The 15,506-nt window shown below is 38.2% G+C and overlaps 1 protein-coding gene and 1 pseudogene across 1 annotated transcript in view; one reads left to right on the top strand and one right to left on the bottom strand.

The window, feature by feature from the left end:
- LOC101565073 (ephrin type-A receptor 6) overlaps nt 1-15,506 on the top strand; it is a 1,186,195-nt gene that overhangs the window by 117,052 nt on the left and 1,053,637 nt on the right.
- On the bottom strand, nt 10,955-12,829 carry LOC111813903 (annotated as a pseudogene).

Below are 15,506 nucleotides of genomic sequence, written 5' to 3'. Positions count from 1 at the left end.
GGATCGAACCGCGGTCCCTGATGCTTTTGCTAAGCTTGTTCTAAGTAGGTGCTTTAGACCACTGAGCCATCTCTCCAGCCCGATGTACTTATTTTAATAGATAGATTTAAGTGCCCTTCTAAATGTTTGACATTGATGTTGTAAAATCACTTTTCTGCTTCTGTTTCTTTACTTTTACTTAATATAGATTATTTTAGATGACTCTGAACTGGAGAACACAGGAAATCTAAAACAGAAAGGACCCGTCTTTAATAAATTCAAGGAACTTTAGGTCGGGGTGGAACACAAGTCAGTACCTAGGAAATTGTCGTTTCTAGAGCTTTTGCCGTTTTCCACCTCGCCCTTAGGGTCGTGGCGCCAGCCTTGCCGCTTCCTCTTTGGGAGGGCTTCACTTCCCGGCCACACACCAAGTCAGTCACTAGATGTATAACGCGGGACTTGCAGTGCTGTAGGTGCAGTGTACGATTAAGTAGCCCGTGGAATTCTGTTGCACTGAAGTAAGTAACATCCCGAGCAGGCTAGGATCTAATTCCCAGTCTGTGGTGAAACCAACAAATGCACCCTCATGGAATTTCTGCTCTTATACACGGAAAAGTGAATGAATATGCAAGTGTGTTGATGTGAAGCGTGCGGGTTTCGGGCAGGGATGGGGAGCGCACCTGCACCACCGCCTAGGCTGAGAAAAGCGCCTCGGGAGACACAGCGCTTCACTGAGGCTCTGAAAGGTGGTGGCATTTAGCCAGGGACAAATGGAAAGACAAGGGCTTGTTAAACATACTTGCAAGTCCTGAGTAAGAGGGCGCAGTGACTAAAATGAACAGAATGAGAAGAAAAGATGAAGTTAACTGTGTGGTAGCATGGCTTGTAAGGGACGGAGCAGAGGAGAGTGGAACTAAAGATGACCAGCGGCATCCTGCCGGTTCTGTTTACATCCTGTTAAACAGCATAGTTGTTAGGACTAGGGACTGCAATGGCTGCGACCATCTAAGCTACCCGGTGCTCTGGGTTTAACCTCCAGCACGGTCAGTCAGTTAGTAAGTAAGCGAGCAAGGCAGCAGGCAATACATAAACAACTACCTTTTATTCTTGAGTGAGTAACATAAATAAGAAGTTCACATGGGGCTGGGGAGCTAGCTCAGGGGATTAAGTGCCTGCATAATCCTGACTTTCATACCCAGAATCAAAAAACAAAACATTCATGTGATGTCATCCAGTTCATATTTTTAAAAAACAATCACTATGGCTACTTTCCTGCCCAAGTTATTGTGTAACTTCCCCTTTAACATTTTTGTTGGGGAGACTTCCTGAGTTTCTCAAACGTCGTCAGGTCAGGTGGATCTGTACGTGCCTGGAATTTTCACTTCACCCTCAGAATGTGTGTTATAATTTATAGTGAAATAAGTTCATGATTCAGTGCTCCGTCTGTCTGGACCCACCTTCCCCACCTCCCGTGTCGGTCATGTGCACGGTAGAGAACACACTTCCTGAGGCGCTGCCGGGTCCTCGGGATTCGTCTGAGGAGAGTTTGTGTCCAGTAAGCAGGAACTGAGCCAACCCTGCTAGCATCTTAGCTCAATGAGTAAGACAGTTTTCAAGATAGACTAATAATTTAGCTAAAGATAATCCAAATCTATACATTTGCAACCACTCTTCTTTGCCATTCTTTGGTCTCTGGATCTACTGACAGCTTTTCTGTGACAATTCTTATGAGAGAAACTAGAAAAGATAAGTGATATGAAGGGTGTGAATAAGAAATACCTAAAACTCAGAGACAGTGTCTTCAGGGAATGCCTGTACAAAGGCCAGAATCAGCAAAAACTCGAACTTACAGATAATGACGTGTTCGTATCTTCCTACTATTACGACTTTAAATTTTTTATCTGTCATGGATGCCTTATAAATCTATGATTGTGTGCCACCTTATATGAATTTGAACCCCAGTAGAGAGTGCTACTGGTCGCTACCGGTCCGTACCTGTCCCTACCCGTGGGCAGGTGGGGACCGGAAGCACTCACACCGGAATCTTAGCCTCACTCCATGAATCAGTCCTCGTGTCGCATCCTGGATCTCAGCATCACACACCCTCGATCCACAGAGCAGGTATTTTGTCTCAGCAAAGGGAAAAGAAACTAAGAAAATCATGAGATAATGTTCACGTACACCGAGCCGAAGTGAACTAAATTGGGCCATCTGGGACTTAGGTTCTTTTTAAGGTATAAACCATAACTTCAAGAACTGAAATTAATTTCAGCAGAAATATATAAGAGCAAGAGATGACTTGGAAGCAGAATTTAAATAAGCGCTACTTGCGAGCAGCTGTTTCTATAACTACATTTGCTTCTGTTATTCACAGTTACAACTGTGCTTTGAACAAATGTGTGAAATCATACTTTTGCACCTAAAGAAATCTTAAGCTTACACAATAGGAAACTTTCCTAAACAACAAAGCACTCACTCATCACTGATCAAAAGAAGTATAAATTGGGCTGGAGAGAAAGCTCAGCAGCCGAAGCACGTGGCTGGCAAGTGCCGGGACTCAAGTTCGATCCCTGGTACCGCGTGCCATGCTGGCCCCAGAACGCAGGATGCACTGTGCCCGCCTGAAAGCAGGTGTGGAGGCGCACACCTGTAATCCCAGCACCGGGCAGCCTGAGTCAGGAGGATCACGGTGACTCCAACGTGCACAGAAAGACCCTGTATCAAATAAGCACATCTTTAAAAGTATTTTACGTAATAGCCAAAAGGTAGCTCTTTCTAATTTGTCAGTATCTCTTCATCTTTATGGACAGTGCTTAATCTTTTTTAACAATTGCCATGAGTGAGTTTTAATTATAATTTAAAAGAGACTGTGATGTCTTCTCTTCAGAAAGCCCAGAATAGGACCGTCCAAGGCTCTGGGGGCACGACATGAGCCATGGCATGGCAGAAAGAAGTGGCAGCGCGGCAGAGTTTAGTAGCAAGGCCCTATGCAAAGAAGTTATATATGTATTTTTCAGAAAGAAAACAATTAAGATTTTCTTATTTGCTAGAGAAATGTGAAGATTTATGAATGTTCTAAAGCTTTATAATGTGAATTTTATTCCCATACCCTTTCTGTTACTGAAGAATAAGCAGGTTAAAGACCATCTAAATTCTTTTGGAGATTAGGAGGGAGAGATGGAGTAAATAAATTTTACTATAGCGAAATTACATATGCAGATTTGTTAAGATATGGAAAAATGTTAGTACTTAGAGGCAATAAAATTTAAATGGTAATTTAATTAAAATATTTTGGTCAGTAGCATTTAAATTCTAAGTATAAAGGCTGGAGAGATAGCTCAGTGGACTATGCTCTGCTTGGACAAGTGCAGGGACCAAGGCTAGACCCCTGGTCGTGCGTGCTGTGCTGGCCCCGCCCCCAGGTCACTGAACTGGTGTGTCAGTCCTGGTGTGGCGGCGGCGCACACCTGTAATCCCAGTGCTGGGAGGCTGAAAACAGGAGGATCACCATGAGTCTGAGCTGCATAGTGAGACCCTGCACCAAATACATTAAAAAAAACAAAAACAAAAACACAACTAAATATGGGCACCATGATTATGCCTAACTGCTTATTTGAGTTACTGATATATCAAGGCATGGACATCTTTTAAAAACACAGGGAAGGAATGTTGCTTTCTCTTTAAGGAAAACAGGAAAAAAAGGAACTTAAAAAGAGCAAATCAGAGTAATATTGATGTAAGGAAAATGTCACAATGCCAGTGCTTCGCTGTTTAATTTTGCATTAGGCTCTGCTCTCCTTTATCCACGCTTATTAATTATTTATGTTGTACCATTCATAGCAGGCTTCATATAAAAGGCATAAATTCTACGTAAGTGGTGCAGAATTTGGGGTGTTGATTCAGACCTTCAGAAAGTCATCGTGGAAATGCTGGCATATTGATTGTATCAAAATGACTTCAGGCCGTTGTCACCCAGCTTGACTGGTGGATGCTCTGCGCAGTCAACTCAGAGAACACCTATAGTGTACGTACTCTTCTCCCCATATTTCCAGATTCTTGCAATAATTGTCCATTATGTATTGTTATTCCTATTTTGATATTAAGGAAACAAGCTCATGCAGTATATGAGTGTCAGCTCGTTAGGGAGTCAGGACTTCAGTAAAATGCGTCTTATTTTAACATTTAGTTTTTCTTGACACTGACCGACACGGACCTCTCACATGAGGTTGATAAGAACAGCGGCTGCAGCTGTCTTGGTGGTAAGCGTAATGACTAAAGTACTCTTCCTGGCTTTTCTGTATCTCAGTGTTTCTATTAGCACATGATATAGATTAATTCCATTAATTTATTTAAAAGAATTTTATGAAAGATATTCTGCTTTTTCCCAGATTTCCAGAGAAAGAAAAATATCTGGAAAACAGAAGTAGAGAGATAGGGTTATCTCTCTAAAATTGCAAAGAAGTGAAATACAGGCTTTCTAAAGTAAAAATTAAATATCTTTTATTTCAATGTAGTTTTAAATGTATCATACTCTTAGGAATTTAATATTTATAATGCTGTATATCGTATTCTGAAATGCTTATGATGTGTACAAGTCACAAAGAAAGAGGAGGTGGAAAATAGTTCTTTTCACATTCCTGGATGAGTAAAGAATAATGTGGACATATTTGTCTTTAAGGACATGGAAAAAGAGTAATTAAATTATCTATGAATTTGCAAGTTTCAGATAGACCTTTGGGAGCTTTCAGTATTTTAAGCATCTTACTAGAGATAGAGGAAAATAATGTTTCTGATCTGGGGAAGTGAGAAAAAAATAATACACAATGGACAGGGCTCCTATCTGTATTTTTTAGAAAACAGAAAGCAATGACTACCCTTAGCTTGCATCTTACCCTTCGTAGCCCCTCTCCTACCGAGCACTCGCCTTAGCACGCGCTACTCATTGTGGTGGACGCCAGCTGAACCGGACTAGCTGGTGCAGGCTGTGGGTGGCCCCCTGAGGGCTGTTGCCTGCAGCACAAGAGGCAGATCCAGACTCGCTGTCGAGAGGCTGGAGGGGAAGTTTTTGGAGAAGCTGTTGGAAGCTGCTAGTTCTTTGGGGCTACTCTGCTGGAGAGCCTTGTCCTGCTGACTTTCCTGGTGAACTTGGCTGTCCTCATCGGAGGAGGAGCTTGGGACCCAGTTCCTGAGAAGGGCTGTGGTTCACTTTGGGGGACCAGTGTTCCCTCCAGTGAGCATCACTTCTTGGCTCTGGGGGGAAGTTGGTGCACTGGTCAGTCCCCTGGAGAAGCTTGTCACATTGGCCTTCCTGATGGAAGCTCAGCCTCCCTCATCATCAGAGGAATTCTGGACCTCACTGCTGCTGAGGCAGGCTGGGGTACTTTTGGTGGTCTCTCGTTCTTACCTTAATATTGCTTCCTAGCTCCATTTCAGCCTGCTAGCACAGCTCCTTCATCCTGCTGGCATAAACTTTCTAGCTTCCGCCACTGAGCTTGGGCCTTCTCAGTGCAGATCCCTGAGACGGGCTGCATGAGGTGTCGTGGGCTCTTGGCCTCACTTTGCCTTGTGGGAGGTGATGTGGCGAGCTCTTGGCCTTCAGCTGGGCTCAGGCAGGGTGTTAGTGTGGGACCCGGGCCCTCAGCTGGAGCCTTTGGTCTTTCGGGTGTGGACAGATTTCCCGCACTCTTTGTATATGATTCTTCAGGTGACAAGTAGAAAATAATTCTATAAAATGTGTGTCCTGCATTGCATTCTTTCCATTGCAAAACCCCAAACTACGACACTTATGAAATCATTTTGATGACTTAATCATGATTAGGATTCACATATTTAAAATTTATAGTCTAACATTAAATAATAAAAAGGAGTAATTGTAAATGATTAGCTTTGAAATTTAAAGCTTGAGTTGTATATGAAGCCATGTGCTGCTCTGAATGGTAGTTTAGACACTAAACATTACTTTAGGGTTCCAAGGTTTGTTTGCAGTGTTTCTCGACCGTTGAGTGATGATGGAATACAGCAAAGACAAAAATATGCTGTTCACTGAGAATCCCCCGCAGCCTGTGTTATACTTCGGGAGCTTTTTCTAAGAGCTTTAAAAATATGGTTTCATTTCATATGATTTGTAGTTGGCTCTAATAGTTATTTTAATGAAAAATGTACCTTTCAGAGCTTGCAAATGAGGCTGAATAGATATGGAGGAGAGTATGTTCTAGTGAAAAGATTGTATTTTCCAGGTATATTTATGGAAACTACAACCAAGTTGTACAAAATGGGTTAGAAATGTCCTCCAGAAGGGTCATGAAGCATTCATTTTGTGCAGCTTCTCAAGATTAAGATTAATTTGGGGGTTTGTAAAGCAAATGACCATAAGAACTATCATACAATTTCAGTCCTAAGTAGGAAAAATGATTATAACTGTGGAACTTTTAAAATAATATTGTATTTTGAGGACTATAATATTTCATATAACTGATAGCAGAGAAAGTAGAAAATCTGTAATTTTGATAGCTTACATAGTAATTGAGTGTTTTATAGATAAACATATCTTGATTTTTTTCAGAATTATTTTCAGAGATTTATGAATTGATTTTATCAGTCTTTAATTTTACACTCACTAACTTTTTTATTTTTTGTGGCACCAGGGATTGAACTCAGGACCCCGCGCTTGCCAGGCAAGTGCTTATTCTACTGAGCCATCTCCCCGGCCCCATACACTCAGTTACTTAGGAATATTTACATATAAAACTTAGATTTTAGCCAATTATGTGTTTAGATAGATATATAGATGTACAGATATCAGATAGTAATTGTGATTCGAAAGTATAATACATGATTCTTGTGAATAATAAGCAAAATAATTTTTATGGTGGAATTCAATATGGTCCAGAGAGCTGGGAAATGGCTCAGCAGAATACGTGCTTCCCTGGCAAGTGCAAGGGTCTGAGTTCGATCCCCGGTTCCTCCAAAAAAAAAAAAAAAGAATTTAATATGATCCAGAATCAATTTTTACAGCAAATCCAAACACATCAATGAAGAAATATTACTTTATAAAATATTCATGTCACATTTTCTTACTGTGAGTCAAATTTTATACTTAGTATAAAACAAAAAGTTATTTTGCATTTATTGTGCTGCATTATTCATTAAAAGTCTGGCACAAGAAAAACCAGAGCCCAAAGCATACAGCTCAGTACATGTGCCATTGGGCCGGCGAGGAAACTCAGCCGTCTACAGCGCCTGCTTTTGTCAAGCTTAGGCGGGTGCAGGCTACCGCAGTTTGATCCCCAGCACCACATACTGCGCCGGTCCCGGCCTCAGAGCAAGCTGAGCCGTCCCCCCAAAATAAATAGAATGAATAAATAAATGTGCCATTATGAGAAAAAGTTGTCCTGTACTAGCTTAGAGGATACTTTTAATTTTCACATTAATTTGACAGTAAATTATTTTATTCATTAGAAATAACTATGGCAGCTAAGGAAAATGTAGACTATCATAAATTTCAAATTTTGATGATCTCTTTGGGAATGTAATAAACTTATAGATTCAGATTTGACAGCCAAAATTAAATACACATTCTTAAAATGTACATTAAAAGAATTTTTAGGAAGAATTCAACTAAAGTTTGTGGTAGGATAATAGATTTGATGGAAATTGATAAAAACATACTAATTATATTGTCTATGAAAGATTGTTATCTCTTCTTTAAAAATGACTCCTTGAATCACTTCATTTAATTTGACTTTAGGGAATTCAAAATATATATTTCTGTTTATTTCAAGTAAAGGAACCCATATTTTTACAACTTAGAATGGCAAGCATTATAATTGACTATAATAAATTTTAGATATTGGATAGTATTTAAAGCTTCATAGATACCAAAATCTTTACCTTTGGTCAAAGAAATGTGTGTTCACCTCTAGTAGTTCATCTCTCAGTATTACTTCATCCAACACATGGTGTTGCTGAAAGATTTTTCATGCTTATAGCAGTTTGTATTTTATTTTTAACTTTCCACTAGGTGTGATTGAAATATTATCCTATTTTCCAGTAAAATAGAGTGCATAAAATCAAAATATAATTCTTAGAGCACACCTCAGATGTGTAAACTTCTTTGTGAATTACCTATTGTATGCAGATAACCATTAAAATATTTAAAGTAGTAGGATAAAATCTAAAGCCACAGTGCTTCTAAGACACAAGAACAGCAAAATACACCACTTTTTAATGGTCAAACATGACATAAAGACTATGTGTAATACTTACATTAAAAATCCAGTGGAGCCGGGGAGATGGCTCAGTGGAATAAGCGCTTCCCTGGCAAATGCAAGGGCTTGAGTTCAATCCCTGGTTCCGCCAAAAAAAAAAAAACAAAAACAAAAACAAAAACAAAAAACTTCAGTGGAAGGGCCGGGGGTACAGCTCAGCGGCATAAGCGCCTGCCTGTGGAGAAAAAGAGTGCAAAGGGGTACATGCAGTAATATTTTTGTCTCTAATATAATAAAAAATAATTGTTGTAGGACATATTAGAAATATTAGAACATAGCAAGATTTTGTAATTGTGTTGTTTTGTCAGTGCTTCTGTTCCTACAACAAATGATGTTTAATTTTGAAATGTGAAAATGAGAGAATGTTGACAGAAAAAGTCATTAAATTATGGAAAGTGCAAATAAGAATACACAATGGAAACATGATTAGTTTATTCACTTAATTTATATTATTATATTTATAGACTACTCACTGCCAAAGACCTGCTTTTCATGTTTCTTTAAAAAATAATATTATACTTCTTACAGTCCATTCTATTTATAAAAATAAGCAAACCAACATATTTGTATTTAGATAAACTATACATTTGATATATGTATCATTGTTTATAAATTAACTCACCTTCAGAACATTTTCTTGTGGTATTCTTAATGACAGTGAATTTCAGTATATATTTAAGTCTTAGGAATAATATATACTATGTATAGTATACGTATTATTATATAGTTGTGCTTGTTTTATGAAAACAATCCCTTGCTCATTTAAATAAAAAGCTTTATACAATAGCTTGAACTTTGTAAATAATTTTGTTCTTTGCAATGAAAATTTAAATAATTACTATTCACAGACATAGAAAGGTAGAATAACTTGTTTTATGTAGCTTTGGATGAATAAAGTTGAATTTAGTTCACAATTTTAAGTCATCGTTGGCTAAAATCCTTAAGGTCACTAATTAGCTTTATAGGAATGCTATTTCAATTTTTGTATAACTATCTAACAATGTTGTCTCCAAGTTTGTTTTCTTTTATAGTAATTTATGCCTAAGGACTATACAGATAGCTTCATCTAGAAAACTATTTGAAAAATATGTATTATAAAAACTGATGGCCATGTTATGTCATTTTAATTTTCCTTCAGTGTAATGTTTCTAAAAGTGGCTAAAATCGTGTGCTATTTGATGTCAGTAGGCAATTAGCACTTCAGATCGTACACACAGTTAGTGAGGGGCGAAGTATTTAATTGTATAAATCACTTTACACGTTTACTATTTGTGCTTATTCTGATATTAACATATTTTTATCATTTTAAAAATGCTAAGAAAATGTAATTTTTAAATCATGCCTTTCAGTGATGATGGCTTTTCTTCTAAACTATGTTAAAATTTTTTTTGATTACCATAAATTGGCAAAGGCTAATCTCTCAATGATTTCTTAAAGTTCAAAGAAGGATTTAAAATATACCTAAAAGCCTAAACTTTTGTATACTGAATATATACTTGCAAAATTATAGAAGTTGGTTTGATAGAAGCATCTGTTGGCCAAGATTGTGACAATTTAGGGATGAAAAAGAATGACTAAAGTTAATTGTTTTTATTTGTTTGTTTGCTTGTTTTGGACCAGAAATGGATGTCAGGACATCATGCTTGCCAGGCAGGCAGGCTCTGGGCTACATGTTATGTATTTTAAAGTTCATGAATCTGTGTGGTATAGAAAGAAAGGGTGGCGGTACTTTTTATTTTGAATTTTACTTGTGCTTGTTTGCAGTTCATGCAGTTTACGGTTGTCTTTGGGAGTGGTTATCTGTACACATTAAAGCATTTGTTAAATCCCTTCTCTCCTGCACCTTTCCCCCTGCCCTGATTCCCCTATCCCAGGTTTCACTCTTGTTGATATTGTCTTAGCTCCTGCCATGGTATATGATGTTTATATTAACTGGGGTAATTAAGCTGCTGTACACAACACGTCTTCATTCTTCCTATTTCCCTTGCCCTGCTCCTCACCATGTGCCCTACCTTTGTGCCTCGGATGCGGACGTGTTACGAGAGATCCACCTCTTTGGCCCTTTCTATTCACCCTGGTTCATTTTCCTTGTATTTTACCTCCTTCAAATGAATGCTACAAAATTGCGTTTAAGCTTGTATATCTGGTTTTTCCACCCAGCATTATATTCTTACAGTTATTTACATTTGCAAATAGTTTACAAAGGCATCATTTTCCTACAAACGTCCCAAATCTCTCAAATGTTATAGTTGAGTAGTTCTCTGATATGTATGTAGACTACATTTTCTTTATCCAGTTGTGTATTAATGGGATACAGACTGCTGCACAGACTTAGCAGTCATGAATTGCTACAAACACTGGCAGCCGGGCATTGCTGCGGAAGGCTAGTGTGGGCTCGCTGGGAAGGGTGGGTAACGGAGGGATAGCTGCGACATATAGAATTTCTGATTTTAATTCTTTAAGAAATCTCCATATCGATTTCCACGATGGCGGTACCAGCTTGCACTCACACCAGCAGTGAAGGGGGTCTCTTAGGCCACAGCCGCACCAGTATTTGCTATAGTTTGATCTGTTAATGATAGTCATCTTTCCAGAGTGAGATGGAGTCCTCTCCTTGCTTTAATTTGCATTTCATAGACCTTATATTTTTATATTGGCTCTGGTAGTTAAGTTCTTACTCTGAAAAATTTGTAACGAAAGACTACAGCTCATTTTTCTGTAGGAACTTCATGTCCGGATGACAGGGAGTTTCCAGATGAGGGCAACTTTTCGTTACAGAAAAATATTTTCTATTAAATATAGAAGGAATGATAAAATTAGTAATCACTTTTTGATACCTTATGAAATAAGTAATTCAATTAAGATTGTTATAGTTTCATAAAATCACTATGTAAAATATTTGTAGAAAAAGACTGTTCAGATTTTTATAATAGAGATGTGATCAAAAGTAAAAATATAACGGTCAGTGAGATAGCTCAGTCGACTAAGCACTTGTTTAGGCAAGCACAGGGACCGGGGTTCAATCCCCAGCACCACATGCTGTGCCAGCCCTCCCTCAGGCGCAATGTGCGGGCCACTGAGACCGGATATAGTGGCACAAGCCTATAGTCCCAGCGCTGGGGAGGCTGAAAGCAGGAGGATCACTATGAGTCTGAATTGCATAGTGAGACCCTGTACCACATAAGTTAAAAAAAAAAAAGTAAGATATAGTCTTTTGTAGTCTAAATTTGGTGTATAAGCTAAGTTGAGAATAGTCTTGTTGGTTACTTTAAAAAAATCAGTATCAGTTTTATTATGTATGAAAAGGTATGTGGTTGTGCAGGAAGCTGTCTTTCCTTTTCAAAAAGTCTATTTGAAATTTAAAGTGCCATGATGTCTAAATTACATCTTAAATTATTTTAAATGATAAAAATAAAACATGTTTCTAATTACTAAATTTAATCAGTACAATTCATCTAACTTTACATCTTCCTTTATTATATTTGGGGAAAATTTTCTCAAAATATTTTGGAAGCTTTTATATTAGAAAGTATGCTTAGTTTATCTTAATTTTGCCTTTGTTACATACAAAAGCCTTTAAGAACTATTCTCTGAGTACTTAGTATGTACTGATATTAATTAAAGAAGAAATTATTAATAATGAAAAAATAATGACTACAGTAGGTTTAAACTGCTGGACATTGAAAGAATTAAATTGATTTACATTAACTATATTCTAAAATATAATTAATTTTGTTTTAAAAGTTGAAGACCTTCATTATTAACTTATTGTTAAATAATCTTAGCTAACTGTGTTTATGAAAACTGCTTGAAGAAAAGCTTCCAACTGCAAAAAGGGCATTGAAATTTTTTTTCATAAATAACAGATATCACAGTCCAGGTCAGATGACACCCTGGGAAGATGATTATTCTTAGTTTTCCTTTTGAAAAACGTTCATTCAAACTTGTCGTCCTGGGGCCGGGGAGATGGCTCAGTGGAATAAGCGCTTCCCTGGCAAGCGCAAGGGCCTGAGTTCAATCCCCGGGTCCACCAAAAAAACCAAAAAAACTTATCGTCCTCCTGGAAATGGTTGAAAAGTACAGTGCCTTGAAAGATCTTGCTGTGGATTTGTTGTTTTTGTTGTGCAAAAGGGATAGAAAAGAAAAAAAAAAAAAAAAAAGGAAAAGTCACTGACACCCTTTGTTCAGCCAGAAAGTGCTTTGTGTTATTTGAAGTTAAGTCAGAAGGGAATCTGATGCCTGCAAGGACAGGATGCTGCTGTCTGTGCTGGGCGTGGTCAGTGGCGTCCTGGACCCTGGTTCTGCCCAGGGCTCGGGTGGTGCGGGTGACGGCTGTGGGCAGGGGGTCTGCAGGTCCAGGATGTAATCGATGCCGTGCTGCAGTACTCCCATCGTGCCCACCTTCTAGTTCAGGAGGTGGGTGGGTGAGCTGGGCGCCAGCTCCCTCAACCTGGGGCGGCAGCCGTTAGTGCTGTGCACAGGCTCACCGGGCCATCCGCCAGGGCTCTGCTCTGGGGGATGCCCAAGCTGTGGTGGCGCAGGCTATTTTTCCCAGTGGACCTTACCGAACTTAAAGCTTCCATACTGGTTGCGGTATGAAGATGGAGAAATCGGGCTTCCCGGGAGCTCAAGCCTCTGCCTGCAGAGAGAGCTGCGCTAGGGCATTAGCAATCACAAGGGATTGGCCCGTCTGCAGACTTTGCCTTGTTTCAAAGGTGGAGCGTAAATACCAGGACTCACTGTTCAGTTACTCAAATGAAGTCTTTGGTCAGTTATGACCTTTTGCCACAAGGCTACTGATGTTGTGAACTCTCCAATTAGATTTTTTTTGTATAGTGGCAGCAATGTATATTTCTGCACAAAATGTGTAATGATGTACTTATTCATGCTAGTAAGCATTTTATAAAAGTTTAGTTGGAAACTTAACCCTTTCAGACAAAATAAGTCAAGTGTGTTTATTGACTGGCGATTGCCTGCTTTATTTCAGAGTAGCAGTGCCTGGATTTTTATTACGCTGTGTTATAACTGAACTCAAATACAAGTTCCAATTTATGTAGAATGTATCAAGATTGTAATAAAATGCATCTGAAGTTAAAAAAAACTTTGAGTACATTTATATATTTAGAATTCAGACTTTGTCTTGGGAAGTTAACTAGGTAACAAATATGTAGGATTTTTGTAACTCAATTTAGATTTCCTAAGTTCTCCATATAAAATTAGGCATGTTGGAACAAAATTTTCATGTATGGTGCCATTTCATTAATACCTCATAAGTAATGAGAAAGAGTGACATTTAGAATATATGAATGTTTCTTAGAATGGAAGACTTAGTTATGAGATTACCAAAATATAAATAAATTTTTAACTTTTTTGTTGTGGCCAGCTCAGCCCATCCTGGGGGTGGGGCTGGGGATTGAGCCCTGGTCCCTGTGCGTGCCTAAGCAGGCACTTTAGACCACTGAACTAGCTCACTGGCCCAAAGTTATAACTTTTAAAATCAGATGAAAGTTAAAGTAGTGAAATAATTAATTGGAACTGAGAAATGAGAGAACAGAAAGAATGTAGATGTACAAGATGTGTGGAACATAATCAGTTGTCAGTTCCCTGTCAAGTAACAGGAAATGCACAGCGATTATAATTATTTATTACTACAGCATTTCATGACCAATTGCTAGTAACAAGGGTGAAAAGAGCTCTCAGTCTGTCCCGGAATAGGTCTGAGGAGGCCCTCTTACAGAGGAGGTGAGACCTTAACAACACACCTGCAGGATAGGGCGTAGGTTCACTGATTGATGTCACAGAAAAGAGTTTTAGGACATCATTAGTAAGAACTATAGAAAGATTTATTAGGCAAAAGTAGTATATTCTCAGAAGGGAGCGCTGGCAATCAAAAGGGGCATATTAATATGTGAGGACAGGAGCGCTTACGTGTTCTTAAGCCATCCTCAGAACATCTAGGCTGTATAGTGTTACTCTGTCACATTACCTTTTACTGGGCTGCATTAGATGTGCATGATTTGCATGTGTTTGAAGTCCTGTTTTCTTAAGTTTGGAAGTCAGTGGGATTTGTGAATCTGTACTACTGTGGAGGAAAATGGGCTGGCTTGGTTCACAGGTGAAAACTGCAGGCCCAGCTTATAGGCTGACTGTACATCCAGGACCACAGGATATTTTGAATGAATTTCTGGAAGGGAAAAAAATCATTCTAACTCTGGGTAACTTTGTGTTCTAAAGGTGCAAGTTCTTTGAGAAAGGACAAATTTTAAATTATAATTACATTTGTCTCCGTTTATCTATCTTTATTTCTTATATTTACTTCAAAATGATTGGAGGTAAAATAAAAATGTACAGAACAAAACAATTTAAAGTTTATAACATGAAAAATCATCCTGAGAAATATTTTGACAAACATCTAAAAATCATGGCATTTTGGTTTCTGACACGTCTGCCTTCAACCATGCAAGTGTGCAAAGGTGCACCGTCTGTACGCTCACACAAGCACACGAGCTTTGCTTGGGCTCTGCTCTTACTGGAGCGGCTAGTTTTTGGAAGTAATTACTTAAGGAAGAAATATTTGCAAAATAACTGCAGCCAGACACATGAACTCTATGAGATCAATAATAATTTAAAATACGTTCCTTTTATTAAAAATTACTTTTATTTGTAGTTAAATAATATGCCAATCACAAAGCTTTATATTATTGTTATCAGAAAGTTCTAGAAAAAATCTAAGAAGACTAAGATTTTTAATGTATTTTTTAAAAATGTATTTAATAATACCAAGTAGCCAAAATGTATTTAGCAAATCTTGAACATTAGTAACTAGTGAAAATTAGTAACTATATTTTCATGCGTAGCCCAGTGTAAGCATCATCTGAAGCACAGCCAGTACCTTCAGTGAGAAACACTTCTTAGTAAGATTGCCTGAACAAATGAAAATGTGGGTAGTGAGCATTTACTGAATGGTTTCCATTTTAGACAAACAACATTCTATAATCATTTAATATATTTATAGCAGTAAAATTTCATACTTTAGTTACTTGGCTCTTTGGAATTCATCATGTAAGATTGTTGTTCAGATTATCTAATGTAAGAGACTAAAATGTATTGCTCTACCTCACTAGGTGGCCGTGGGGTGTGAACGCTGATTTTGACACTCCCTGATGTGTGTAATCATGCCTTCACAGGTTATCAGAATTTGTCCAAGGTCCTTGCATTGCAGGAGTTTACCCTGTTTCGGAGCTGCTTTTAAAATTTTTT

This window comes from Octodon degus, unplaced genomic scaffold (assembly GCF_000260255.1).
Source record: "Octodon degus isolate 3935 unplaced genomic scaffold, OctDeg1.0 scaffold00237, whole genome shotgun sequence".
In the NCBI taxonomy this organism is placed as follows: domain Eukaryota; kingdom Metazoa; phylum Chordata; class Mammalia; order Rodentia; family Octodontidae; genus Octodon; species Octodon degus.
Note: the sequence above shows the minus strand (reverse complement) of the source record. Positions and strands in the feature narration are given on the sequence as shown.